Source organism: Bombus impatiens, unplaced genomic scaffold (genome assembly GCF_000188095.3).
Source record: "Bombus impatiens unplaced genomic scaffold, BIMP_2.2 scf_0027, whole genome shotgun sequence".
Taxonomy (NCBI): domain Eukaryota; kingdom Metazoa; phylum Arthropoda; class Insecta; order Hymenoptera; family Apidae; genus Bombus; species Bombus impatiens.
Genome location: NT_176446.1, coordinates 1,602,199 through 1,628,916, shown reverse-complemented (window position 1 = coordinate 1,628,916; position 26,718 = coordinate 1,602,199). Strand labels below are relative to the sequence as shown.

The 26,718-nt window shown below is 43.5% G+C and overlaps 1 protein-coding gene across 2 annotated transcripts in view; it reads left to right on the top strand.

The window, feature by feature from the left end:
• The window catches only part of LOC100749387, a 56,485-nt gene that overhangs the window by 22,530 nt on the left and 7,237 nt on the right, over window positions 1-26,718 (top strand). The gene's annotated exons all lie outside the window — the stretch shown is intronic.

The window sequence follows — 26,718 nt, the reverse complement described above, 5'->3', positions numbered from 1 at the left end:
CGTGACTCGGACAAGAAACCGAGCAGAAGAAGTCTGGTAATATCGCGTCTTTTTTCTGTCGTCACATAATTAACTCGTTAAACACCAAACGATGTAAAAATCGCTCAAACCTTATTAACTAGCACGAATAAAACAAACAGCCTTCTGCCCGACTTCGGTTCCACCGCGAAAAATACATAAAATCTGGATAGGAATTTTCCTTGTCAAGTAATACGAAAAATATTATACTGTGGATATATTTCATATATCTTTTTCACAGTGCGTGCGTGCTGTACGATTGGACATTTTTAAAATTCCTGATGCGAGAAACAGAATTCAATTACCTTAATTGAACAAAGGATAAACAAGCGAGTTGCAGCTGTAATGTCGCATTTACGCAACGTTAGTTCTTAATGCGTTACTGAAATTTCGTCTTCTTTACAGAAAGCATTTTCCTTCGTTATACCGCGAGCAAAATGCTGCAATGAAGGTGGCTGGAAGCGAATAACTTGCGACAATCGAGTAACACCCGTGGAATACAGCGTTCTAACAGCTACGAAACGAGCCTGACTAGAGATGGGCCGTTACTACTTGTGCCGCCTGTCTTTCCGCGTCTTACAGTTAATCCTAGCTTACTGCATCTCGCTGAGGCTTTTAATGTACGCGTTGTTTGCTAGATTGTCTAGCTCGTTAAAAACATAGCGATTCTATTTATAATTCCCGAATCGCGTTTTTGTCCGCTCTCCTACAAAGGTTTAAGCATTCCTTTTACGAGAGAAAAAAAAGTCGTAACGGAGTTACTAATGAAGCACCCTATATATTACATTTGTAGAAATTTCATCGAATAATTCGCAGTTGCAGCTTATCGCGAACGTCGGGAAACGTGAAATAAATATTCGTATCTCATAACTCGTACCAATTAACGAACATACGACCGATCAACATTTCAACCAAGGACTTCTCTCAATACACGCAGGTTTTCATATATTTTAATATCGCAACGTTGCAATTGAAGAATCAATAGCAACGGAGCAAAAGCTAATTCCTCTTAAACGTGTTCGATATAAGAGTTGTTATTAGAGAGAAAGTATTTAGACTATTGCAGATTTTCGACAACGTCGTATCTATACGTATTTCAATTACAAAATTACGGGCGCTTCATATCGTTGAAATATCTGACAGCTTCTATACCCTGTCGGATTTGTTCCAAATTTTTCCAATATGTTCACGACAATCGAATCTCATTACGAACCTAATGACATGTTTCGTATAACGCACATGATAGGTATATTCATTCGTATTAAAAATCCATGAATATTCGAATATTTCCGTGAATAACTGTATATAGCAAAGAGTAAAATATTCCATTGTTGTGCATTTTAATAGGTAAATCGTGTTTTCTAAAAGTGCTGTTACGACAAATCGACCAAAGAGTTCAACAATCGAACAAAGAGTACTTCAAAATGATAGTATGTACATACACAGTTTCGATTCGAGTGGCGACCTACGATATACGAAGTTATCTTTGCTATTACAAAACGCGATATCGCGAAACAATGTACCGTGTCGGCCAATAAATACTGCGACTAAATTACCGTATCGTTGACACGAAGGATCACGCGAATGGAAGCCGCTTGCAGGATAAAGCGCAATTATCGGGCCCGATCACAAAAACAGTATTTAAATTATTTCCACGGATTAATGCGACGACAGAGGACCAAACGAAACCGAGCTGTTCTCAAATTATTCGCTGGCTACTCGTTTTCTCCATTAACGACAATAATCGGGAATCAGTTGTGACACTGTGTGAAAACGGTCCCATCAATGCACCGATTTAATCGCCGATCCCACGAGGCTGCACTTGGATTGTGAGCAACGAGAAGCATAAAGCGATTCGTCACAAACCACCGAACGAATCTATATCTACGAATATATAAAAAGACAGGTGGAAGGACAAAGAAATATTATTTTAAACTCACCGTTAACGATGCTAACGTCTTGCGAAAAATAAATAGTCGGAATATTCGCGTTGATGGAGTTTCACCAAATTGGAAGCGATGTCTCGTTAAAACGATGCTAGAGGACTAGATTCAAACGCAACACGACTAACACGGGAATATCCAGGAAAGAAAATATCCACATAAAACATAAAATCTAAGGACCTGCCTCGTTCCCTTCGTCGACTTGTTTCGATGGTTTCGTTCGACTGACGAGCGTAATCCCGCGGATGAACCGTGAAGAGGCAAAAAGGTGCACAGGGAAAATACGTGCAGTCTTTGTCTCTATAAAAGAACAAATGTGCCATAAAGGAGAGGTGCCTACAGGGTCGTGCAAATAGTATTGGCAGCCGGAGCAAGCCAATATTGGCACCTCGGATAGAAACGAATCGAAGATGCGTAGCTCCTCCGAGCAATTTCCAAGTCGCCGCAAAAATCTTGCCAACGGTGAAACACGATTTCTTTAAAATATTTCTTCAACGAATGCGCATTCTACTCTCGTACTCATCCGTCCCCTTTTCCTGGCTCCTCTTTCATTTTTTTGCCCCCTTCAGTTCTATCAGTCAAGGCAAGACTTCTATAAAGTGGCACTTTCATCGAGGCGAAAGTTCGTTTAATATTTTAATTCTCCATCTTTTCCCTCGGTCCAAGTATCCGGCCTTTTAATTCGTCCCCCACGGATACCGTTGTTTATTCATATTCTGGCGAGAAATTATTCATTAACTTCACAGCTGGCTCTCGAGAGTGCACGCATCTAAAATCTCGTTGAAATTTCTCGCCGATGTAAACGTGTGGTCTTTCGTTTTGTTCGACTATACATTCTCAAAGTTCGGATAGCGAGCGACGAATTAGAATTTTTATTGCAGGGCGCAATTTTTATTTTAATATTACGCGATAACGTTCGAAAGAAAGTCGAAAGAATCGAATTTTATCGACGCGGCGAGATCTATTATCGTTTGCGAAACTTCATCGGGGGAACTAAGCACGCTGTCGCAGCAACGACTTCGATTAATAAAAAAGTGAAAAAGAGGCGAGAGAAAATATCTGCAACGACGAGGCAACCGAGACACCTGCAAATTGACTGCATTTCCGATAGGAATTTTCGCGACGGTGAAAATGCGAAATTGCTCTCGGCTCTGTCAAGAATTTAACATCGTTGTCTCTGAATTTTCGAAATTATTCGATCGTGCAATTTGCGAGGATAGAAACGGAAGGAAGGAAAAAGAGCATCTGGATGTCTTGTCGGCGATGCAAACGAATACTCATTTCCAATGAAAATTAGACGCGAGATCAGACGCGAGTGTTTGTTCTTCCTGAGCCTTTCGACCGTTCGAACTTCTGTTTTACATTACATAGAGAAGAGAACCTCTCATTCCATAGCGCGGCGAAAGACCAAAGCCATGAAGTTTAAGCTTCTTCAAACGTCGGAGCCGGCTCAGGCCAAGTAGTCGCGAACACGCGTGAAATTGCGTTAATTTGCAAGTTGCCAAGTGCAACGTAGAATATAATCCAGTGTGGTAATTTGCCGGTAGCTTGGCTCGATTGTTTTCTCGGCAAAGCCGCTGGGGCGCGATTCTTTAGTTTCACGGATTAGAGACGAAGAAAATCCCGATGGGATGCGTAACATGGTTTTGTCAGTGAAGGGGCAAGCGGGAAAGCGGAATGAAAATTGCTACCCTGAATAACGAGGCCAGGCTTCGTGTAATCTGTTTTATGTAACTACACTGTTTCGCCAATTGCATAATACAGCATAACCCCCGACCATAACAATAATTCAAATTGATTTTGCGTAAAGATACGAATTCACCGACGAGCGAACAATTCAACACGATAATAACATCGGTAACGGACGAGTGATCCTTACGATCGATAATCCAACGAACAATTAGCTAATAACGATACTGACTTGGCGACTTGAAGAGGAAACAAACGCTGGGTGAAGGTAACGTGAAACGAACGTTCGCCATCTACAACGCTAAACCGGGATGAATCGAGAAGTTGCCCTCTGTGAAAAGCATTCGCCTATCGCGGGAAAACATAGGCGCATGCACCAGTTTATCATCGATGCGCGCCTCTTTTCGAACAGGCTCATCGAAATCCTGCTACCATCGTGTACACACAGGCGTACGGGGAATGGCTTTACTGATTAAAAATTACCGGCCGTCAAACTCTCGACCGGTATCATTCAACAGCACCGAAGCAAGTCGAACTATCCACCAGCTATACCCGTTCTCTCTCTCTCTCTCTCTCTCTCTCTCTCTCTCTCTCTCTCTCTCTCTCTCTCTCTCTCTCTCTCTCTCTCTCTCTCTCTCTCTCTCTCTCTCTCTCTCTCTCTCTCTCTCTCTCTCTCTCTCTCTCTCTCTCTCTCTCTCTCTCTCTCTCTCTCTCTCTCTCTCTCTCTCTCTCTCTCTCTCTCTCTCTCTCTCTCTCTCTCTCTCTCTCTCTCTCTCTCTCTCTCTCTCTCTCTCTCTCTCTCTCTCTCTCTCTCTCTCTCTCTCTCTCTCTCTCTCTCTCTCTCTCTCTCTCTCTCTCTCTCTCTCTCTCTCTCTCTCTCTCTCTCTCTCTCTCTCTCTCTCTCTCTCTCTCTCTCTCTCTCTCTCTCTCTCTCTCTCTCTCTCTCTCTCTCTCTCTCTCTCTCTCTCTCTCTCTCTCTCTCTCTCTCTCTCTCTCTCTCTCTCTCTCTCTCTCTCTCTCTCTCTCTCTCTCTCTCTCTCTCTCTCTCTCTCTCTCTCTCTCTCTCTCTCTCTCTCTCTCTCTCTCTCTCTCTCTCTCTCTCTCTCTCTCTCTCTCTCTCTCTCTCTCTCTCTCTCTCTCTCTCTCTCTCTCTCTCTCTCTCTCTCTCTCTCTCTCTCTCTCTCTCTCTCTCTCTCTCTCTCTCTCTCTCTCTCTCTCTCTCTCTCTCTCTCTCTCTCTCTCTCTCTCTCTCTCTCTCTCTCTCTCTCTCTCTCTCTCTCTCTCTCTCTCTCTCTCTCTCTCTCTCTCTCTCTCTCTCTCTCTCTCTCTCTCTCTCTCTCTCTCTCTCTCTCTCTCTCTCTCTCTCTTTCCCCGCAGCGTTATTTAAGCTCAGTCTGTGCTTCCTTCTTCTATCTTTCTCCCGCACGCCACTCTCTCGCGCTTTCATCCGCCTCTCTTTCCCTCCAGTCTTGCACTCGTGAGCCTCTCCGTCCGCCATTAGCAGAAAAAATAGCTGCACCGCCAACCAGCAAGCCACTCCAGTCACTGTACTCCTTTCATCCGTGTGTTTCCCTCGGTCCATCCAGGCCGGAAGAGACATTTCGTGGTATTTAATTCGCCCCTGAACTCGCGCGCGAGCCGATCTTTTGTCCCTTTGACGAGAACGAGATACGTACAACGAACACGAGTCTAGAGGAGATGAAAAAGAAGACGGAACAGGCAACCGATGATAACGTCTCCGTCACAAACGATTGCGCTATAAAACATCGACGATAGACGCACATACTAGTTTTTCTCCTGGATAAATATACACAAAGAGGTACTGGAAAGTTTACCGCATAGTCGTTTCAATTGCACTGGTGTTTTTATTCTACTCTTTCAAATCGGCCGAGATGAAGATAAAATGACCGATACGGCAATGGAAACAACAGAAATATTGTTAGCGTTGCTTGCAAAACCGATACGATTTCTATGCGTTCTAGTAAATCGTTTGCCGACATAACAAGCTTAATTCTGCTGCGTCTTTTTCAATCGTTTTTGATATAACTTTATTTCTATATATCGTCGCAGCGAGAATCGGCATGGACAAGGTTCGTTCCACCGTGTCTTCGCGGATTATTTTTGGAATAATTTCGTCTTTATATTGTGACAGTGAGTATGGACGAGATTAATTCCACTGCACTTTCTTGCACCGTTTTGGTTACAGTAGAGTTTTTCTACTCTGAGGATGAAAATCTATGTGGATAACGTGTGATGCACACAGAATATACAGGAAGAATGTTCATGCCAAAGTACGGTATAAGTAATGAATGAGAAGAGATTGGTAGAATGCATGAGTAAACTAGTATGCATGGCGCCAGAAGGAAATTTGGCTGCGCGTGGCAAGAATGTGTATTTTGCGTGAGAGATCTCTGAGAATACGATATGATTGAGAAGCGAGAATATTCTGTACGAATAGTTGAAGGATTGAGAAAATGATTTTAGAATCGAAAGGAAGGAATTTTGGAAGATTTAAAAATTATTTTAAAAGTTATTCCCCTATAATTGCCTCCTGTCTATCTAAATTGTTAAATATTTATTCTATTTATTTTATTATACACTTGACGAATATAAACCTGCCAACATTAATTACGCTATTGTTTGCGACTGATGGCAGATGATGGTTCCATCGATACTGTAAATTGTTATTAATATCGATTTTGTACAAAGACACGACGAGGCAATCTAGTTTGCATTCTTCTTTTTATTTCTAATCGTTAATTTCGATCAAATTTATACAGAATTATAACTTCCAGTTAATCTTATTTTAATTTTAATTAATCATTGTTTCTGTGCTTTTTTAAAAAGCTACTGTTACAAAGCTACTGTTTTTACGTTCGAAGAAGCTCAACAGGGATTATTATTAATACAGGCGATTTTTCCTCGGTATATATATTACAGCTTTTGAACCTTAAAAACCCTTTTATTTGCCGAATGGGAAACGAGATTATGATATAAAAAGTCGGAGATCAAACAACTCGGTATTTAAAATAAACGAATATCGTCGAAAAGAAACCAGTTAACCAAAGATTTACGTCGCCCATTCGTCTCTCGCGGAATTACGCGATTTTTAAATTGTTTCAATTTGTTTCAATGAAAAATATTATCCCGCGCGTGATTGCCACGATTCCCAATGTAGTGTCTCTTTACAACCACTAAGCTGCAGCGTTCCTCATCGCCGTTTAATCCATTAAACACGTATTGAGGATATTCAGCGATACACCTCGTGCATTCATGGCCGTTGTTTTAAACGGTTTTTACATATCACAGCAATTTGTACCGAGGGCCAGTTCTATCCGGATCGTAAATCTTCCGTGCATTTTGCATTCTTCATTTTTGTCCGAAACGAGCGTCGCCAATTTATATCGGCTACAGAATTCATCCCTTATTACGACGTTGCTCTTTTTGTTCGTCGATACGACGGCCATCTGACAGGTTTAAAATACGTGTCGCGCTGTATTTATCTCGTGATGCCTTTTTATGGTGCAGGTAAATTACGTTCAGCGAAGGGAGTTAGAAGGGAACAACGCGAAATAGCCAGACCAGAGTTTAGATTGTCTTTGACAACCAGATTCTTTGTTTTGTCAGCTTATTGCAGTAATCTCGACGTCCGATAGTCAAATTCAATCGGGCATCTCCGCCGTGGTTTCGTGAATATCCGAGGAAAAGGGAATAAAAAAGAGAAAAAGAGTGGAAGAACTTTGATGAAAGGTCGCCGCTTTGACGCGGTGCGATTAAATTTGTTTTTCACGCGACCACACCGTGTTCACTGTCAAAGGGAGAATGTTCATGTTCCTTCGTACCATCCAGAGCTGGTTGTCCTGTTAAACGAGGAGAAAGGGGCTTCCCGCCTAAAATATCGTCCCTGGTGTGCGTACAATAGTATTTTCCAGGCTGCGCCAGCTTAAAAGCGATCCCTTGCGAAACAGTTAGCTTCGGGGCTGGTCGGTACCGCCAACGCGTTCCTTCATCCTTTGTAAGTTGCCACGCGAGGCCACAAAGGAAGAAAAAAGAGCGGACAAGTCCCTACTAATTAAGTTACGCTCGATCTCCCTTTAAGTGCTTCGCTGATTTTCCACCATATCACAGGGTAATATCAGAATAAAAAGAAAATTTTCGACTTTCTAACACGAAATTCTTTCGTACGTAGTACCGATTTTATTCGACTATCGTTTATCATTGTCTAAAGCCATCGTAGAGACCCTGAAGCGAAAATTGCTGGGAAATATCTGAAAAATATGGAAGCTGAACTATTTTTGATTTCGTTGAGAGCGACACGCTCCTCTCTAGCTGGGCCGACTTCATATTCTTTGTTCCTCTTTAAGTGCTTCACTTTGAGGGGACACGAAATGAGAGGAAATTGCAGGGGAGTATTAGAGAAGACCACGGGAGAGCGAAGTTTTCGATTTTTGTGAAAAACGACGCGCTGCCTCTTGTGTAAATTTTATTCTCCTCCTTAAATACTTTATCCGAGGAAGACAGAACGAGAGGAAATTGCTGGGAAATATCAGTAGAGTTTTGAGAACATGGGATGTGTTCCTCGCTATTTCATACCAGTCGAGATCAAGATTGCTTCCGTTTTTTGCGGTTGCACGAGGCAAGATGCGCCGCTGTGTTTACCGCGCTAAAATAGAAACGCGAAAACGGCCACGCTATAGACGCGGTGAATTCATTTTAAATACTCTCGATCGACGTCCGATTATGGAGGTAGGTGGTTAACTAAAATATCGACGACGACGTGAGAGCTAACAATTCGCGTAACGCGTAGTGGGAAACTAAATATTAAAGCGACGTTAAAGGAACGTCAAATGACGATTTGATACATACACGCATTTCGTTACTCTTTTTAAACACGGCCAGGGAAATGTATCGATGCATCGTTAAATGTCATTTTGAATATACCGAATGTCGATTATTCATCATTCTTTGCAATATTCCTTCGTAAATTGTTTCGGCGTTTCGATATTACAGAGCATTCGTATATTTGTCAAATTTCTGTAAAACGTTTCACTGTTTCGGATCGTTAGAAAACGAACGAAAATTGTCGACCAGATATGTTTTTTTATCCGCGTTATACGCGTTAATTATGCAATTTTCACTAAATGCGTATGCAATAATAGACAACATATTTTGCTAAAGTTCTTCTTTCTCGCGGCATGCCCTTACACCAAAAATTAATTAAAATTCCTTTGAAAGAAAATACTTGTAGTATCTCCACGGATATTTTCACACATCACCGTGCACAATATTCCTCGTGCGTTAGAGAAAAAGACGTAATTTCAATTTTCCAAATATTTCGTCTGTCTCGTAAGTGAAACGAGGATTAAATGGAAATGCATCGTGGTCAGTCAAGGAATCCACTTAATGTCAGTTCAAGATTATGATATATTATCAAGGACCTGTTATTATCAATCATGGTTATTTGCAGATCGCACAAGGTTTATCAATTTATCAATGTCGTTCCATTAGACCTCGAGGTTATTTAAAATTTACGAAAGCTCATCGAGATGCTCTAATTGGCGGTCAGGGTCGGTTAAAGATCGCGCGAATTCATCAAGGTCTCGTTACTGTCAGCCAATTTCATTTAACGGCAATACAAACATCAAATATCCGAGAAATAGCACGCTTTTAAAGAGATACGTTTAAAAACCGTGGTAATTTTCACATTGATCCGATATTGTCGGCACGTTATTACGTCCACGCGATATAACGTAATTTCATGAAAATAGAATTTCATCCATGAATTTCCTTTCGAAAACTCTCTTGCAGGGCCGATCCTCCGACCCTTATAAAGATCCTGACCTCTTTTGCTTCAGAGAGATCCAACCCGGAGAATATCAGAGATCTCTGAAATTAACTGCGAACGAGGAGATCGTTTTTGATCGCGTACCACTCAGAAAATCCGCGAGATTCAGCTACGAGAGGGGTCGAGCTGGCTTTACTCTCGGTCAACGGATTCGGGCACGACATTACTATTCTATGGTGGTGGCACCGTCACCAAGGGAGGAATGAGAGAGAATGGTAGAGAGGGAACGTTTTCTCCTGTCGTCCCTCCGCTCATCCAGACCGCGTCTTTGCCTTTTGTCTACGACTTACGAGCGCGAATAATGTGCGGGAACGGGCGAAGGGCGAACTCGTGGAGCACCGGGAAGAAAGAGACTGGAGAACGAAGAGACACACAGACGCCGGTTCCACGGCACGAAAGAATAGAGAGTGTTAAAGGGTCCACCGCGAGAATCTTTCTGCCACGATTCGGTCATATCTGCATTGCGGTGCGAGGAGAAGCAGCAAAGGAGAAAAAGGGCGAGGAAGCAAGAAGGAAAGAGATTCAAGAGCAAGAGACGAAGGGAGGCGAGGAGCTCTTATTTTGTTGCAGCGAGGTGCGACGATGAGGAAAATGAGTGCCTCTGATAATTAAACCCTCGGCTATGGAAAGAGAAAAGCCGAGCTGGTTTTTGTTGGAAATTTTGATTAATCGTACACAGGAAATTAAACGTGCTTTGCGTTGCAAGGCTGATACGCGCTGTAACCACGCACACGGTCGTAACCAAGCGGCAGGCGTAAAATATAGCTATACTTCAATAAAGCTACTTCATTTCCGGAGCCTAAATATATTATTCGTATGCCGAAGATAAAAACGCCGCCTCGAGCTTTCTTTCCAGCCAACCCCTGTACTTCCACTTTCTTCCCTTCCCTTTCTGTCGCTCTCGTTTCTTTCTTTCTTTCTTTCTTTCTTTCTCTCGTCTTTTTTGTCCTCATTTTCCTTTCTTGTCGCTTTTTCACCCTCTCTTCCACTCTTTTCTTCCGCTCTCCCTCTTTCACGCGCGAATTTATAGTTCCGCTTGGAAAACCGCACGCACACTTAACCACCTCCCACGCTCGATGCTTTACGTACTTCGCGGAAGGAATTTAAAAAAACATATTAACCGCTATCGTGTACTATCTTATTCGTCGTCTTACATGCCCCTCGTGAAAATTGCATGAACCGTTGCTTGCCGGGGAATATCAAAGACGCTTACGCTTCCCCTTATCTCTTAGTTTACCAGGATTTAGATTCCACCTTTGGCTATACACGCATCAGTCATCACCTCGCCAAGAAACTTGTTGTTCAGAGACCAACTTCCCAAGAGGAAAGCGACGAAACTTGTCCGGGAAGCCGAGGACCTCGTTTCACTCATGGGCTCGCGGTTTAATCGATGTCGGAAATTTTCCAGGTCGCCTGAATTATTCCTAACTAATGTTCACCGATCTAGCCGGAAAACATTAAATAATCTGGCACTACCATTTTCCGAAAAGACGCTTCAATTTATCATGGCATTAAAGCGGAAATAACACCGGGCCCAGCTTGTTTTACGAAATTACGCGAGGCATAAATCGACCCGATAAGCTTGTTTACCTTAGAAACGATTCCAAACTCTTGCGTCCCGGTTAATTTTGGCCGAGGATGTTATCTGGCTGCGAAGTTACGATCGTCGAGCGATAAAACGAAAAAAGGGGAGAAAATAAAAAAAAAAGAAGAAAGAGAGAACAGCGCACTGAAGGAAAAACGGGGGAGAGGAGAAAAGAGAGCAGCGTGTTTTATCTGACGCGTTATTTTCACGCGTGACTTTCTAACCGGCGTCAGTTTTTGGAAGCTCAACGTCGGCAATTCGCCGCTACTTTCCATTGCTTCGAATACGGCGGTACGAACGTAGCTACGTTTTCAAGAATCACGTAATTTTTAATGAACCTGTTGATAGCCCTTGCGAGGAAGTTTTGTTCTAGGTTCGGTGAACACGAATCGCTGGTATTATCCGATCGGAGCGTGGAAATTGCATTTTCAAGCCGATGTATCCGATACTCGATAAAAAATAATCCTATCGGTGTTCCGGTGAGGGAACACGAAGCGAAATCAGTGGAAAATCTTCAACGTTCAACCGCGTACATTTTCCCAAGAAGATTGCACGAGAAGATTTGGCGAGATTGGAAAACAGTGCAGTATCTCGGAATTTCGGTGTAGATTAGCCGAAGGCAGGCGAACCGATTAGCTCCATGAATTATTATCATCGGTATCCACATGATTTCCGCATTCTCCCAGCACGCTTCCGTCGTTTTTCTTCGCTTCATCGCCACCCAGCTTTCCTGTCAGTCTACGGAATACACGCAAACACACACGCCAAGCAGGTACTCTACGAGCGTACTTAATGATAATGGAACGACGAGAATAATTTTAGCCAGCCGCCTTCAAGTGGGTATTCTTCCAGTATTTATTCCGAAGCAGTAAGGAAAGCCAGGATCGATGCACTCCGAGAGCTAGCCAAAGGCAGGCGCTTTCGATGGTCGTTAGTCGGTCGAGAGTTTCGCGCTGAAAACTTTCCCTTCTCATCCTACTTCGCATTTTTATCCTGCTTCTTTCGTCGTTTATTTTTTTCCTTCCTTCCTTCCTTCTTTTTTTGGATCTTCCATTTCACTCGATCGCGACGACAAAACAATTCCAGTTCTCTGCCTTTCCTCCTCTTGCTCCTGCGCTCCTTTGTTCATTCATCCTCGTTCATCCGTTGGTCTGATCAACCATTCTCTTCTCTTTATGCATCGATTTGGAAACAACCGGTCCACGCTCGATACTGTTTTCCAGTTTTTTCTCGTCTCTTTGCCTTTATCTCCCTCTCTCTTCTCCCTTTTGCTTCTTCCTTGTTTTACTACGTTGCGAATCGCAGATTCGTCCCGCCGAGCCATGAGCACAACGACAATGGGAAAGTAAAGGGGAAAGAGTAGCGACGTAGTCAGACGGCCGGTCGTACAGATGGGGACTCGTTTCATGGTTTCAATGGCAGGCAACACTGGTTAATGCTACGAGGAAAGAGGAACCGACATCGGTGCTTTCGACGGTCGTTAACCGCTCGAGAGCTCGAAACTTTCTCCTGTTCGTAGCTTTTCGCGCTCTTTCTCCGCCCCCTTTTTTCTTTCCCTCCACTCACCACGACTCGGTTATCGTTGCTCTTCGTCCACTTTTTGCACGTCTGCGCGCAAATCTGTACCGTCCCCACAACAAGGATCGACAGAGTAATCGAGACAACTTAAGAAATAACGAATACTTTCGACAGTCGTTAGACATCTAAAAAATTCGCCACGAGATTCCCTCGCCCCAACGATTCGTTTTCCTTCCTCGTTCTCTTGGCTCAAAACTCGAACCAATCGTTATGTAGTCGTTCGATTTCCGTCTCGTCGGCGGGAAATTTACCGAAACGAAAGCACATCCGATTCGATGTACGTTTTTACGAAGCGAAAGCATCGTATAGTTGACGGAGATGATATACAGCGAGGTCGTAAAGTAGAACGTTAAGTGATGACGTCGACTGATCTAGTCGCATCCAGCGGCATATGCACGCAGCCATTTCAATTTTTCCAAATCAATTTCCATCATCCATGTGTCGTAAAATTCCAATTTCCAGGATATCAAAAATACAAGAGTCGTGTATTAAAATCTGTCTCCTTCGCAAGAAGATTTACTTTTTTTTTTTTTAATATTGCGATTCTCGAAAATAATCGTCGCTTATCGTAAAAGTAGTCCTAATTTAACATCATGCAGCCCCACACGATAATCTACATTGCCATATCGCGAGATATAAATTATTAAAATTTGCCCTCGTATACGAAGGAGCAAATTTTAGGAACATCGCAAAGGAAGAAGCCTTGAATAAGGGCCTAGATCCTCGTGTCTCCTAAAATCTTCTCAAGTTACTGCAGTTCGCGAAATGTAAAGCTTAACTCGCGGCCAATTTTACGACCTCGCTATACCGTTCTCGCCCATAAACAAGCCAAACACTTGCAACTAAATAATTTCTTTAAAAAGCGATACACGATCGTGTTACACGAAATATACGACAAATTCAGGCAATTCTTCTTTACTCGCTGTTCGGAGAATTAAATAGTATTTTGAACTGAACTCGATCTTACGGAGCAGCTCGTTTAAAATACCGCGAATGTACCACGGAGCTTGACGGGCGTATACGGTGGCGGCCGAAAAGGAGAAAATTACGTGCATGGCCAGACAACGAGAATGGATAGCGCGTAGCTCGTCTGGTCCAGCCACCGCCGGTCGAGGGAAAGAACTTTGACACGAGACAGATGCTCAGCCAGGACCGCCCTATTTTGTCGCGGGAGCTGTTTTGCATAAACCGATGTGTTGCCCCGTGGATTCGTCGAGGATCGCGTCACGATTGAAATATTTACGAGACAACCGGTGTATATGGCTGTCCTTAGCAACGTTTAATATCTCCCTCGGTTTCGCCGTTGAGTTATACCGCGGTTCGCGAACAGGATCTCCAGTCCAGCGTTTGGTTTTTATTGTTGCACGTATACCCGCTTTCGAAATCGTAACTAGAAAGTACAGATGGAGGTTATTGCGAAACTTCGTGACGAGAGCGAACGGTAGCTCGTTACGAACTTAGCGCGGATAGATTGGACAGAACGCCTTTCATGAATTTTATGTAAAATCATCCGTCGTAGAACACCGCGTAGAAAGTTCGCCGAGATTCATGATCGCTTTTAATCCTTTACGCGTTCACGCGTCAAACGTTATTACCGTGGAATAAAGCGTTTCCGCTTTGTTTTAACGTTTTCGCGCCGCATTTACCCGATCGATGTAGGTAACTGTTATCAGAGAAGAAGTGGAGAGAAAATAGACGACGACGAAAGTTAACGAACTGATGATTTACCGAGCTACGAGAAACGTTCGAATCAAGCTCAGTTAATTTCCTGGGGAAACAGGAACGTTGTCTGGTCACGAGATACAGGATGGTTTAATTTTCGATCGAGGAAATCGGTTTTTGTGTTCTTGCTGGATCTTTTCCTTTCACCAGCGAGACTATATTTTTCACGAGGATAAGCGGTATCTTATACTCCACCGAGCCTCGAAGGAAGAAGTTCTGTCCTTGAGCTACATACGTGCAATATCCGTGAAGAGGGTCTAGGGAGGATAGAAGAGAGTCGATTCGTGAGTGGTTCGAGACCACCCTCTCTGCCCGTCACAGTTCACGGAAGTTTATGAATAAGTAGACCGCGGGATAAAAGCAAAGTTTCTAAGTGTATAATTAACAGGGACGACGAAGAATATCGAACGAGCTGAAACTCGTTGCAGTACGAAGAAAGAAAAGAAACGGAGGTTGTTGCGCCAGAATCGGCCTCGACTTACCTCCGACACCTGCGACAGACTCCCTTTCGGCGATCCTAAGGGTGCTAGGCAAAGAAAAAAATGCATAGAAGGGAAATCGTGTAATGCCTTTCAGCTCCGAACAACCGGAAAAGTAATACTGGAAGTAGTCCAAGGAGAGAGAAGTCGATGAAAGAGCCTCCCACCGAACTCGAAGAAGTCGAAGCGAACACCAAACGCGAGATCTCATTTCTCATTCATCGCCTCCCATTTATTCAGCCCCGGTAATTAGCCCCATAAATGATATCCCATCCTAGGAGCTTCGAAAGTTTTAATTGTGGCTGCCACCGTGGGCGCCTCCGATCGATCGACAGTCGAAAATGGTTGATAGCGCAAGCGATGATATTATCGGGTGCACTTTATCGTGAACGAGAGTCTCGGGATCGGTCGATTAGCGACATCGTTAAAAGTGGAATAAACAGGGGGAATGGCATCGATCGATGGAACGCGTCAAGTATGGAAGAATGTCTTCGTTAAAACGAAAGAATGGAAGAGAATTGAGAAAAGGAACAAATGGAAAAGTTTGCAAGGGATGGATATTCTCCGCACCTCTTCTAGATATATACATATATATATATTATATAGTTGGCTAAATTACTCGATTCTCTGCGCGATTCCTTCGCGGAGAATAATAATTTGTGGACATTTTTGCCTGGCAACGGAAGTTGTTCCAACGTCGCGCCGCGAACTATTCGTTCACGGAAACGAATCGAGGAAACGTTCTGGCAACGAGCTCTCTCAATCTGCAAACTCGTGAATCTAACTTAAATCGATATTTGGCCAGAAATTCCTAAAAGATTGTATGTCGTTTAAAACGTCCCAACGTATTATACGATTGTTCGCGAAAGCGGTCGAATACTTATACGGGTCTTTTATGAACATACTTTGTACTCTATTTTTATGTATATATATATCCCGCATGTTATATAAAACATTTTGAAAATGAACACTGTAACGAGATTCAGCTATCACGATCATAATGGCAAAGTTCGAAACTAATCTCAAAAGTTACATAGAACCCGTAAGATATTTGGAGCAGGTATATACTTGGCGGAGATCACCAAAGTATTTGAACAGGCTATTAATATTTAATGAGATCGCCTTCAGCATTAATTGTATATGTAATTATATCTTGTATAAAAGTCGTGTAACTTATACGTGCACTCTCGGATTCGTTTCAAATACCAATACACTCATCGATGAAATTTCAAAATGTTTCATACGACATCCTTAATATACAAGACGTTTTCTATGATAAGTGTTAATATTTGCCAAATATTTCGCGTTACATAAATATCATTTTTTGCTCAATATTTCTGCGAGCATCTGTATGAACGTGTAACAGGCGTAGTGACGGTGAAAAAAAGCTTGTCGCGAGTAAAAAGGGAGCAACGTGTTTCGCTGGGAAACTGTGTCTCTGGGAAAAGTGGAAACGATATCTTTCCACAAGCGGCGGAGCCCTAATGACGTTCGAGCGAGTCAGGGAAGTGATACCCCGGTGAAACGGATGCGGCACGATGAAAAATTGGATGATGGCTTTTCCCCCCTGGCCGAGGCGTAGCAAGCAGCGCGAAGAGAGAAGAACAGAGGGACCAGAGAAACACCGTCTACGTCCTCGTCGCGGGCGTCGTTCGCGGAAATGCTACAGCGAAAAAGCCTTTCTCTTTCACGATGTCGGCCTGTGGAGAGCGCGCGAGAAAAAGAGGTGGGGTAGAGAGGAGAAAGAACGAGCCGACTACAGTGGAATTCACGAGTGATTTTCAGCCGTGAAAACGCCAGCACCGACGCCGCGCCGACGTCGACACCGCCGCCGTGAAAAGCACCGGTAGATCTCCCGAGCTTGCCAACCGTCTCATATTTTATGGGCTATTCCCCATTTCGCCGATGCTTTCGCGCGTACCCGTATTGAAGTAACGCGCCGCTCGACGTGCCCTCGCTCTAAATTCGTAATTCTTGCCGGATCAAGGCTTTTTCGCTTCCTCACCAGCCAATTTGTCGAGAATTCCAAGGTGTCACTGGCAACAAAGACTACGTTCCAACATTTCTCGTGACAAACGGTTTATGGTAAAGTAATTTGTTCGACTCGTGTCGAGTCTATAATAGCATGAATGTTCTGGTTTACAGCGTGGACTCCTCAACGGGGCTTTGCGAAATATATACGTTCGCAGAGTGGATTTTAGACGTCAAAATGACGCGAAAAGTACACGTGTGAAGATATTGTTTGATACTTTAAGTTAAAAACAATGACATTCCAACATGGGAATATACCGGTATGAATGAATCAGCTGACGAACCTTCCTCTTTAATTCATTCACGCTTCGTGTTTCTCGCTCTAATATAATTAGAATCCTGCCGAAATCCTATCCGTATCGCGTATCGCTTCGGCGGTTCGTGAATGTTAGAGCGAGATACACGAAGCATATGTTAGATAAAGAAAGGTTCGTCAGCTGATTCATTGATTGTACTAACACGTTTCCAAGCCAGAATCGTTTCTAACTTGGGAAATAAGCTTTAAGCAACGTTGTCGTACGTGAATACTTCTTTCGTCGCTTTGACATCTACAATCCATCCTATAGATGTACCTCACGTATTTTCCGACGTATATTCCAGCTTGTATATTCGTTTACAGGAACATGTCCCGTTTACCTAAACGCCTGATCCGATGGAAATCATGGTTTCGCAGGGTAAACTCTGTTTCCCGCGGATTTTGTGACACGTTAACGCCACATTCACGGGGAAAGATCACTTATGGAAATTTGCGCAGTCTGTATTCGACAAAGTACTACGTCTGCCGTGTGTCGGAACTCGACGCCGGACCCGGTTGAATAGTAAATCAAAATGAAGTGCTGGATGTATCTGTTGGCTACGTCTACGGGGGATCCCTGTGTCCGTCTGAATGTTGTATTCAACGCGGGTGTTTCGTAGCAGGCCGTGCAAACTGCGCACAAGCGGTACATTGCAGTTTATAATAATTCAAGTGAACGTTAATTTCGTATTCCGGACGAGTACACGCAAAAGACGAAACCCTCGAGCGTATTAACTTGATACGTTATATAGGCTGTTATACTAACGTTCCCGTGATATAATACGAATGATTAATACCGGTTACTTAGCCGAACATAGCCTAGCGAGCGTGCGATACCATCCCTCGGTATATTTTATGGGAACATCCACCATTTACCGATGCTTTCATTCGGGCGGGTCATATTCAAGCCGTACGCTAGACATCGACCACCGTGCACCGTAAATTCGCGTCCACTACCGTAAATTTCATTTAAAATACTTTTTCCCTGCGTGTGATTGGTCGCCCCGGTAGCGCGATAGCCTCGCGCCGATATATTTTCAATTCGTCCCGCACCACCTTTAATATTAATATCCTCGATTCGGCTTCTGGCCAAAATTCAATGTTTTATAACCTGCGCCATCCACGAGAGAAATCGAACATCTATTACTGTATCCTATAGCTCCATGGTGTTCGCCTAACTACATTAGCATGTTTATGATATGGGTAGTTCCAACGTTAGTTTACAAAAGATTATGGCGATTACGCGCGAGAGAGAATCACGATATCACGGATTATCGAATCTCTGGAATCTATCGTTCCGCTTATATTCGTGCCGCTTTCCCCTCGCGTTTTCATCCATTCTTCACGGGTACAGGCCAGGAGAATGAATTTATGCAAAATAGGTAGCGTTGCGTAACGATGGGACGTCGAAGGGAACGTTAAATGAAAGTTTACAAGAGGAAAAATGGACGACGTCGCCGCTGGCCGATGCTTTTCAATTAAGCAACAACGACCGACGCGTTCTCTCGCGTCGATGAATTTTTATCGGGCTCTCGTAGCACGTGCAAAATTCAACTAATTACCGCATTACACGACCGAAATGGGAACAACAAAAAAATAAAAGATGAGCGAGGAAGGTGAAAGGGAGCAGAGGGAGGGAGGTGAATTCATTTACGCGGTTGGCCGTTTATTCTCATCGAGGGATTAAATGGCAAATTGGTCTTGGCTCGCACCAATTACCCCGGCCGATAGCCACGAGCCCACTGGTGGAAACATTGTTTTTAAACTTGCACGAGGATCGAACGAATAGGAAACGCGAGCTTGGCCATGGCGGTCGAGACAAATTAATTTTCGATGCGCCGAAGGCAAATCGTGGAGGACCATTAAGTTCACCATTCCCCCAGGAGATGAGTTAATTAAGAAAGGAAACCGTGGGTTGGTCGCTTGTTCCTCGACAAATTAAACTACAACCCGTGAGAACAGAACACGCAGATGAAAGGTCGCCGACATACTTTCTCGGCGTTGTCCGGAGTCGAGCGATGAAATTTCGCTCCTTCGCATTTTCCATCGTAGATTTCCACCGGCGCAGTAATCTCTCGGCGATCGTTCGTTCGCAACCTTCGCCGCGTTTTAATGCGTCCCGCGATTAGTTTCGGTCAACCAATTAATTTTTTTCCCTTCGACGCACCAACCAGGAAAATGTAAATGCGAAAACGGCAGCGGTTTTTGAAAAAAAGAATGCCACGCTCGTTTCGCCATTTCCTTTTTTACTGCCCGCTCTGACCAGCAATATAGCTGCAGCAAATACATTTTCCGTGAAAAGAAGAGAGAAAACATTTTCTGTCATGCAAATATGTTTCTCTCTCTCTCTTTCTATCGGCCTATGTTCCTCGAAATGTAGTTGAATTAAAGTCACGATGGGAGCTGAAAACTGACAGCGTAGCTAACTTTTTTATAATTCGTCGCACGAATTTCCCTATTCTCCTTCGTTCACGTCGAGCGAATCGCACGTGAGAAATTAACCCGATTCGAGACAAGATGAGATTATAGGGAAATATACATCCGTGGACGCGTCGACGACGATGAAAAAACCCCATACGTATTGTAACATCCATACAGGATTGGCCTCTAACCGTTCGACTTTTCATATCCATAAAAGTAGCTTATTTACTAGGGTTTTATACGTATGGAGATACAGAGGGGAAAATCTAGAAGAGTAGCATATTTACGAAAACATATCCACGTACGCCCCATGCCATATGGGACCTCGCTACATCTATTCGGATTTCATATCTACGAATGCATCGTATATTTATAGCGGAATACTCCATCCGCCAAAGAACTACGTAAGTTTGGTATTCGCTCGTCGAGCCGTTTTCTTTACCCTTTAAATGCTTTATCATTTGCCGCGAAGGCGTTCGTTAAAGAAAATGAACTTTTCCATAAGCGAATGATGCAAACGAGCCTCGGCGTCTGTTAAAACGTAAAGGAAGAAAAGTAACCGGATAAAGAATATTCCAAGCGTATCTTCTTAAGCGAAAAAAGAAGTATTCTTCTCTAGTTTAGCTTTTTCACCTTTTACCGCCAACATAAAGCCAAAGCGAACGACACTCGAGCACAAGAATCTCCGTTGAACTTTCCATTTCGCTGGAAAGCCGGAAACGCAACCAGGATAGCACCGTCCCTGGCGTAACGCGGTTTTAGTGTCCTGCTAGCCGAGGATTTTACTAGCTTCGCCGGTCGAGCAAGCCACGAAATTTACATTATACTATACGGCAGAAATTCTCTCTGTTCGCCATGCCATTTTTTGCCGAGCGATTAAGCGGCACGCGCGCTACTTTAATGTGCATAAAATTCGAGACGCTAATGAAAAGCTGGTTGCACCAGCGTGATAAAGTCCATGGTGCTTACTGATCACGAGACTCACGGTAAAAACTCGATTAAATAGCTTGAAGAAGTCTTCCTCCTTATCGAAAGACGATTTTCCTCTACGTAAGGCGATCCAATAATAGCGATACAATCGGCAAGAGGATGACTCTACACAGAGAAGTAGATTGAAAATGTGGAATACGATCTTTTCATACGGCATTTCGTTCTCGACAAAATCGAGTTCGAACATTTTTTTAATACGCGTATGCGTGCTGAAATAATTACTGGCCAGGTACGGGCAAATAATTAACTGGAGGTTATTCTACGTACCAAAATACGTTCAATGTTAAAATATGCTAAAATGTAGAATAAAAGTTTTTGGTTTGAAGCTTCGTCAAAAAAAAGAAATAATAATTATGGAATTTGGATACGTTAGTTAAAAATTAGCCTCGCCCACGCGTACTTCGTTAATTTTTTAATGTAATTTCATCCACAACAAAGCGTTCCATGAAAAACTTTCGTTCTACGTTGTCGACTTATTTGCACACGCAGAATAATCTCCTTCGGTTGTTCCCTCCAGTTCAATGCAAATATTTTCTCGTAAATATAGAAAAATAAAGTCATATGGAAAAATGTATCGTATATTTTCGAGATATTTGTTCACGTAACCCTCGCTGATTGTATCACGATTACTGCAACACCCTGTATAGCGTTCCAATCTATCTCTAAATCATCGTGTCAAATTTCCAGTGTTAGCCAGTAATTTTACTTTGAGATCACGAGCAAGTTCTACTCGAAATTAGAGGCATACGAAATTAAGCGGCGTGCACGAGGCGTGGAACTCAAGAGACCGCCTGAAAGCACTCCTCGATGCTCTCCTAGTTGCCGTTTCACGAACATCTAAACGGCAAAGCGACGTACACATCGAGAGACGAATCGAACAGAAGGCAATCTCGAAAAGTTTCTTACTTAAAGTCACGGTGTATATTCGTCACGTGCGTAAAACTTGAACTCGTGAGAAGTTGCCCGGCCATCGAAACGAAGAGCTCGAAGAAGGTGTCGATATCGTTATTTATTAAATCGTGCCGCGTGAACCAGGTCTCTGGTTCTGACCGTCCTGGGCGAGAATTCACGAACGTCCACGGAGGAAATGAAAGTTTTCTGCCGGAGATAAATTCGCTGTTATCTTAACGACCATCGCTGACGATCAAGAAACTCGGTCGAATTAAAGGCGCGATCGATACACTAATAGATTCGATGTTTTGCCATGAAAATAATTATCGGTGTGGCGATTAAAACGTGCACCATGCCGTAATTAATTGGACGAATTATCCGCGACGGATAAAGGGAATGAAAAAAAATATTTTCCTTAATTGCGCACGGATGTGGGCATGAAACTTTGATGACGTATAATTAAACGGTAATTAAGTAAACTCGCGCCAGTTTGACCGAGAAAACTTACGCGGACCAGACCGGGAATATTTTATCTGCCAGTTGCCGGAAGACAAACTAAAACTTCGCGTTATACATACATATATCAGGAAACGATAATTTCCCGCTTTTCGTTTGAATAATTATCCAACTACGTGTTCCAGGCGCGAATCAGGATGCTTTAGCAGAAAACAGTTTCAACGATCGCTTATGTATCTCTGAAACTTGTAATTGCTTCGATCTGGGATTTGAAACGAAACACATCGGTCTCCTTTCTTTCCCATAACAACGATAAATCCAGAGACAAATGTATATCTTTATAGGGCGGAACTGCTGCTTGAAATTGGAAATAAGACGATCCGATTTATCTTCCCCCTCTGGCAAATATCGCGGTGAACTCGACTTTCTAGCAACGTGGCGGCATTGTAAATATTTCTAGATGTATCACGGAAATAATCAGAAGCGCGGTGCACACACGCTACCCAACCCTTGGTAACGTGTCGTAACGCTTTAAGAACGAAATTTCATCCGGTCGATTTGAAGCTACCGCTGGGCCGCGAGCACCACGGTCGGTTATAAAAATAACGTGTAGCTTGGCAAATATACCGACGATGTTCTATACACGAGAACAAGCCGAGAGCAGCATTTTAGAATTGAGTTACTCCGGCCATTGGGAAGCAATGAAGCGTCCCGCGCGAATTTGCCCCCGAGTTTGCGCCAACTTTGCTAGGCCGTTGCTTTACTATCGTTTCGAAGGATGCACAAAAGAAGCAGAACCTGCACTCTGATACGAAATCAATTTTTCTACGACCGGTTTCCTCGTTGTCGAAGATTTTCCAGCTGTTGAACGCTAGCTTGCGGATTAAAAAAGCAACCTGGCCGTGCCTGGTGTGGAAACGCGCTCACTGGCTTTCGCAAATTTGCTTACGTGCTTTGCCTTTTGATAGAGATGAAATGAAAAACACGTGGAAATAAATAGAAGGAGAAATTTGCAGCGGTGACATGAAACTCGAAAGCGTACGAGAGCGAGTGGCGGAAAGCAAGTAAAGATTGTCTGACTACGCACTGGCTGTATTTACTATGCGTCGACGAGGAGCTAGATAAATACGAGAAAGGATTGATCGAAGCCGAGTCCAACGACTGCTACGATTGAATTCGTGATGGAAGTCGAATGGATGTTAGGGTCGGGCCAAAAGTAGACGCTGTTTTCCAACATGAAACGAACTTATCGCGAATGGTACAGGAAACGTATTTAATTGCTACGGAACGTTTCAATATTTACGTCCGATTGGACGTGAAATTTCGGCAAAATTTCAGCTACCTTCAACGATATCGATTCCACCGAGTCGGATTTCATGCTCTGACAAGAATGACAGCCTATAAATTGAGATTTGATCGATGACCTTCAGGGTAGTAATAACTGCACGGCCAATGTTTGCTCATGGGAGTTCTAGAATGGAACTAGTTATAGACTACCACCGACCAGGGCCATCCTCTCGCCCGACGGAGAGAGAGCAACCTAATTCTCGGGCCGAGTTCGCTCTTAAGTAGGAAAATAAAAAGCTCTTTTAATCTACGCGATTCGAAGCGAGTTGGTGGAAGGGTAAGAGGAGAGAGGAGTACAAGAACAAAGAACTTCCCCTATTACGGATGAAAAAAGCCGAAGAAGTTCTGTTGAACACGCCGTAAGCACTATTGATTACGCGAAATGAAATTTCATCGTAATTCCACGCGACCGAAACTTTCCCCTTTCTTCTCTGACGATCCCATTTCAATCTAGAAGATTTTCAAAGTCAGCTTTCCCTTCCCGTGGAAAACTCCGCTCGCGTATTACGTTCTCACCCGAGCGTCCGTGCGATCAGCGAATAAATCACGCTCACGAACGAGCGTGAAATACAAGGGAAATCTAAAACCGGGGCACGCGTGATCAGATGAATTTATTTAACCGGGTTCGTAACGGAAATGCGAGACAGTCACGAAGCGGGTTGCTCGGATGAGCAAATATCTCGACGTGATTTATTACAAGACATTCCGCTAGTTCGTTATGTTATTTCTATTATTGCCCGAGACACGCTTGGTAAACTGTTAAGCACATGGTGTTTCTCTGATCTAAGCTACCATAAAATGGAGGGAACGATATAATTCCGAGCAAGGTCCAGCAGCTTTTACTGCGAAACACTGTCGTAAAAGTTTACGTCTCGCTGGGCCAGCCAACTTCCCTTTTAGCGAGTTTCGATCGAGCTCCTTGGCCGTGTTTAATTACATCGATTAAGGTCTACGAGCGTCTCGCATCCTGCTACTCTTACTCTTGCGGTATATCGCGACAAATTCACCGAACGCTTTCCTTGCAAGGTCGAACGAGGACGCTGGATGAAAACTTATCTATCGAACCGATATAAAGGGTCCGATGTTCTCGATTCGTCGAAAGCATTGATAGGGCTGGGAAGCTGGCACTGATAGGTCAACCGATCCGTAGAATTGAACCTTGATCTACACCCCGAAGAACTATACACATGGCTGGCTTGGAACTGGGATATCCATCGATTGACATGTCCAACGGTCGAGTGGATCTGTTTACCCGCAGCCGATTCTCGTGGACGACATGTTCGACTAGGATTTAAACCAACGGGATTGATCCTGCTCTCTGGACACGGTTAAACTCGCTCCTCCGTATCGTCTATGTACTACTACCGCTCATTTGATTTTCCAATTAAATGTCTCTTGCCCTGTGGCTCGTTAAAAGCGCAGCGTCTGCCCACCTCTCTATATTAAAGATCACCAGGGAACGGGGACGGATACGTACGAGATTTAAAAACTATATCCAAACGGAATAGAGTAGGATTTAAGAAATACGAGGTCATATTGAATGGTAATGGCCATTACCATTCGTCACATAGAAAAGAGATTAAAGTTAGCCCGATATTGGAGCAACCGATCGAGGACGATAAACCGGGTTGAGATGATATTCGAGAGGTCGTGAAATTCTTAGTCGACGTAACGGATCGGGGAATACGGTCGAAATAATCGTGTTACTTGGTCCGTGATCTAACCGGAGAATTCACCTGGAAATTCTAACTATCCATTTCGGCTCGATATAATCTTGTCGCCCACTGCCGAATGCCACTTTAGCTACCGAGAGAAGCTGTGCACCTGACAATTGCTAACAGAAGCGTATTGAAAGGATCAGCCTTATCAACTACTGATTGACGTTTCATATCAAAGAACAGGGACCGAATGGTACAGCGTTTCATACAGTATATTCATCGATCTGTATTTCATTGATTAAGTGGAACAGCCGTGGGTTGTGTCGGGGAGTTCCTACTGACCATAACCAACCGGCACCGTTTTAATCGATAGGATTATTCTGTTCCACGGCTGAACTCACAATCTTGCCTGCAATTGCTGCCTGATGGTTGTTAGTGATCTAATTTTCTTTGTCGCTCGATCGACTATTACGCCCGATCTCGGATCGTAGAATGCTGGTAAAATTCCTAGCAATTTTTGAAACAACGCACAATAATTAGAAGCGAGATACGTTCTCCCGATAACGAAGCATTCGTTGCAATCTGCACCTTGTGGCCATTACAGCCAGTAATTTCCGTAAATTCGAACAGAATGCGTATCGGCTGATTTTAACGAAGTTCAAAACATACCCCGGACTAAGTACGAGGTGAATTAGGTGATTAGGAAGCCAAGTACTTTTCCTTGTAATTCGTTCAATTTGTTTGCGAACAATTTTTAAACGATCTACTTTGCTTCAAGATCAAGATCGAATCTTAAGACGTCGAAGCTCGGGTGACTCAAATAATCTTAGCTTACTATATCTCCTCGCGAATCACACTCTTCCTTGCTCCTCGAGATTCTCGACTAGGAGAGAGCTTTGAGAATGCATTTCTATGTTTTCGCAAGTCACAAAATCCAATCCCCGTTACCGAACTTTCTCTCTTCGTCCCCGTTCGCAACCGAAACGTTACAAGTGATTAATCGTCAAAGTCAAAGAAACGATACAGTTAATCAAAGAAGAGCGGAACATCCGTAGATATCGGAGAAGTACAAGAGTCGAACGTAGCTTAACAGCATGCGGACCTTGTGGTCTTCGCGTTCTGTGAGGATTTAAACTAGACGTACCCCTTCGCTCCAAGCCCTTCCTCTGTAATTCCTGATCCGGATTTGAATTCTAGCGTATCTGTCGACTGCGCGAGGTTTCCTCCGCTGAAAGACGTTTTCTCTAGTCTTCTACCCTGTCCTCGTAAGCCATTTTCATTCGTATAAGACGATAAATCCTCCGATCAACCGGGGCAAATTGAAATTCCGATATCTCCGTTAGAACAACGCGTCCGGAGGGAACAATTTTTCTTTCGGTCTCGCGTCAATTTTCCAACTTCGACCAATCAAATCTCCACCTGTAGTTTTTCCCCTCTTCCGCCCTCTTTTTTGGTGTGATTTTTTTTGTTTCTTTGTTCAACGTTTAATCCCAATAATTACGGGTCATTTTTTAATCGCCATCCAGCAGCTTGTAGGATCATCGAATTCGATAGAGGCTGCGATAGGTCATGTATCGAAGCGTGATAAGAGTAATTTATCGCGGCCCACGATAATCCTTTGATACACGGTGTCCTGCTCCTTTTTTTCTCTTTTTTTTTTTAACGCTGTCTACGTGCTATCGACGAATTACGATCCCATTGAAAATTGACGATTTCGAACTGGCTGGCGACACGTGGCGTTATCTACGCGTGAATGTTATTCACGCGTAC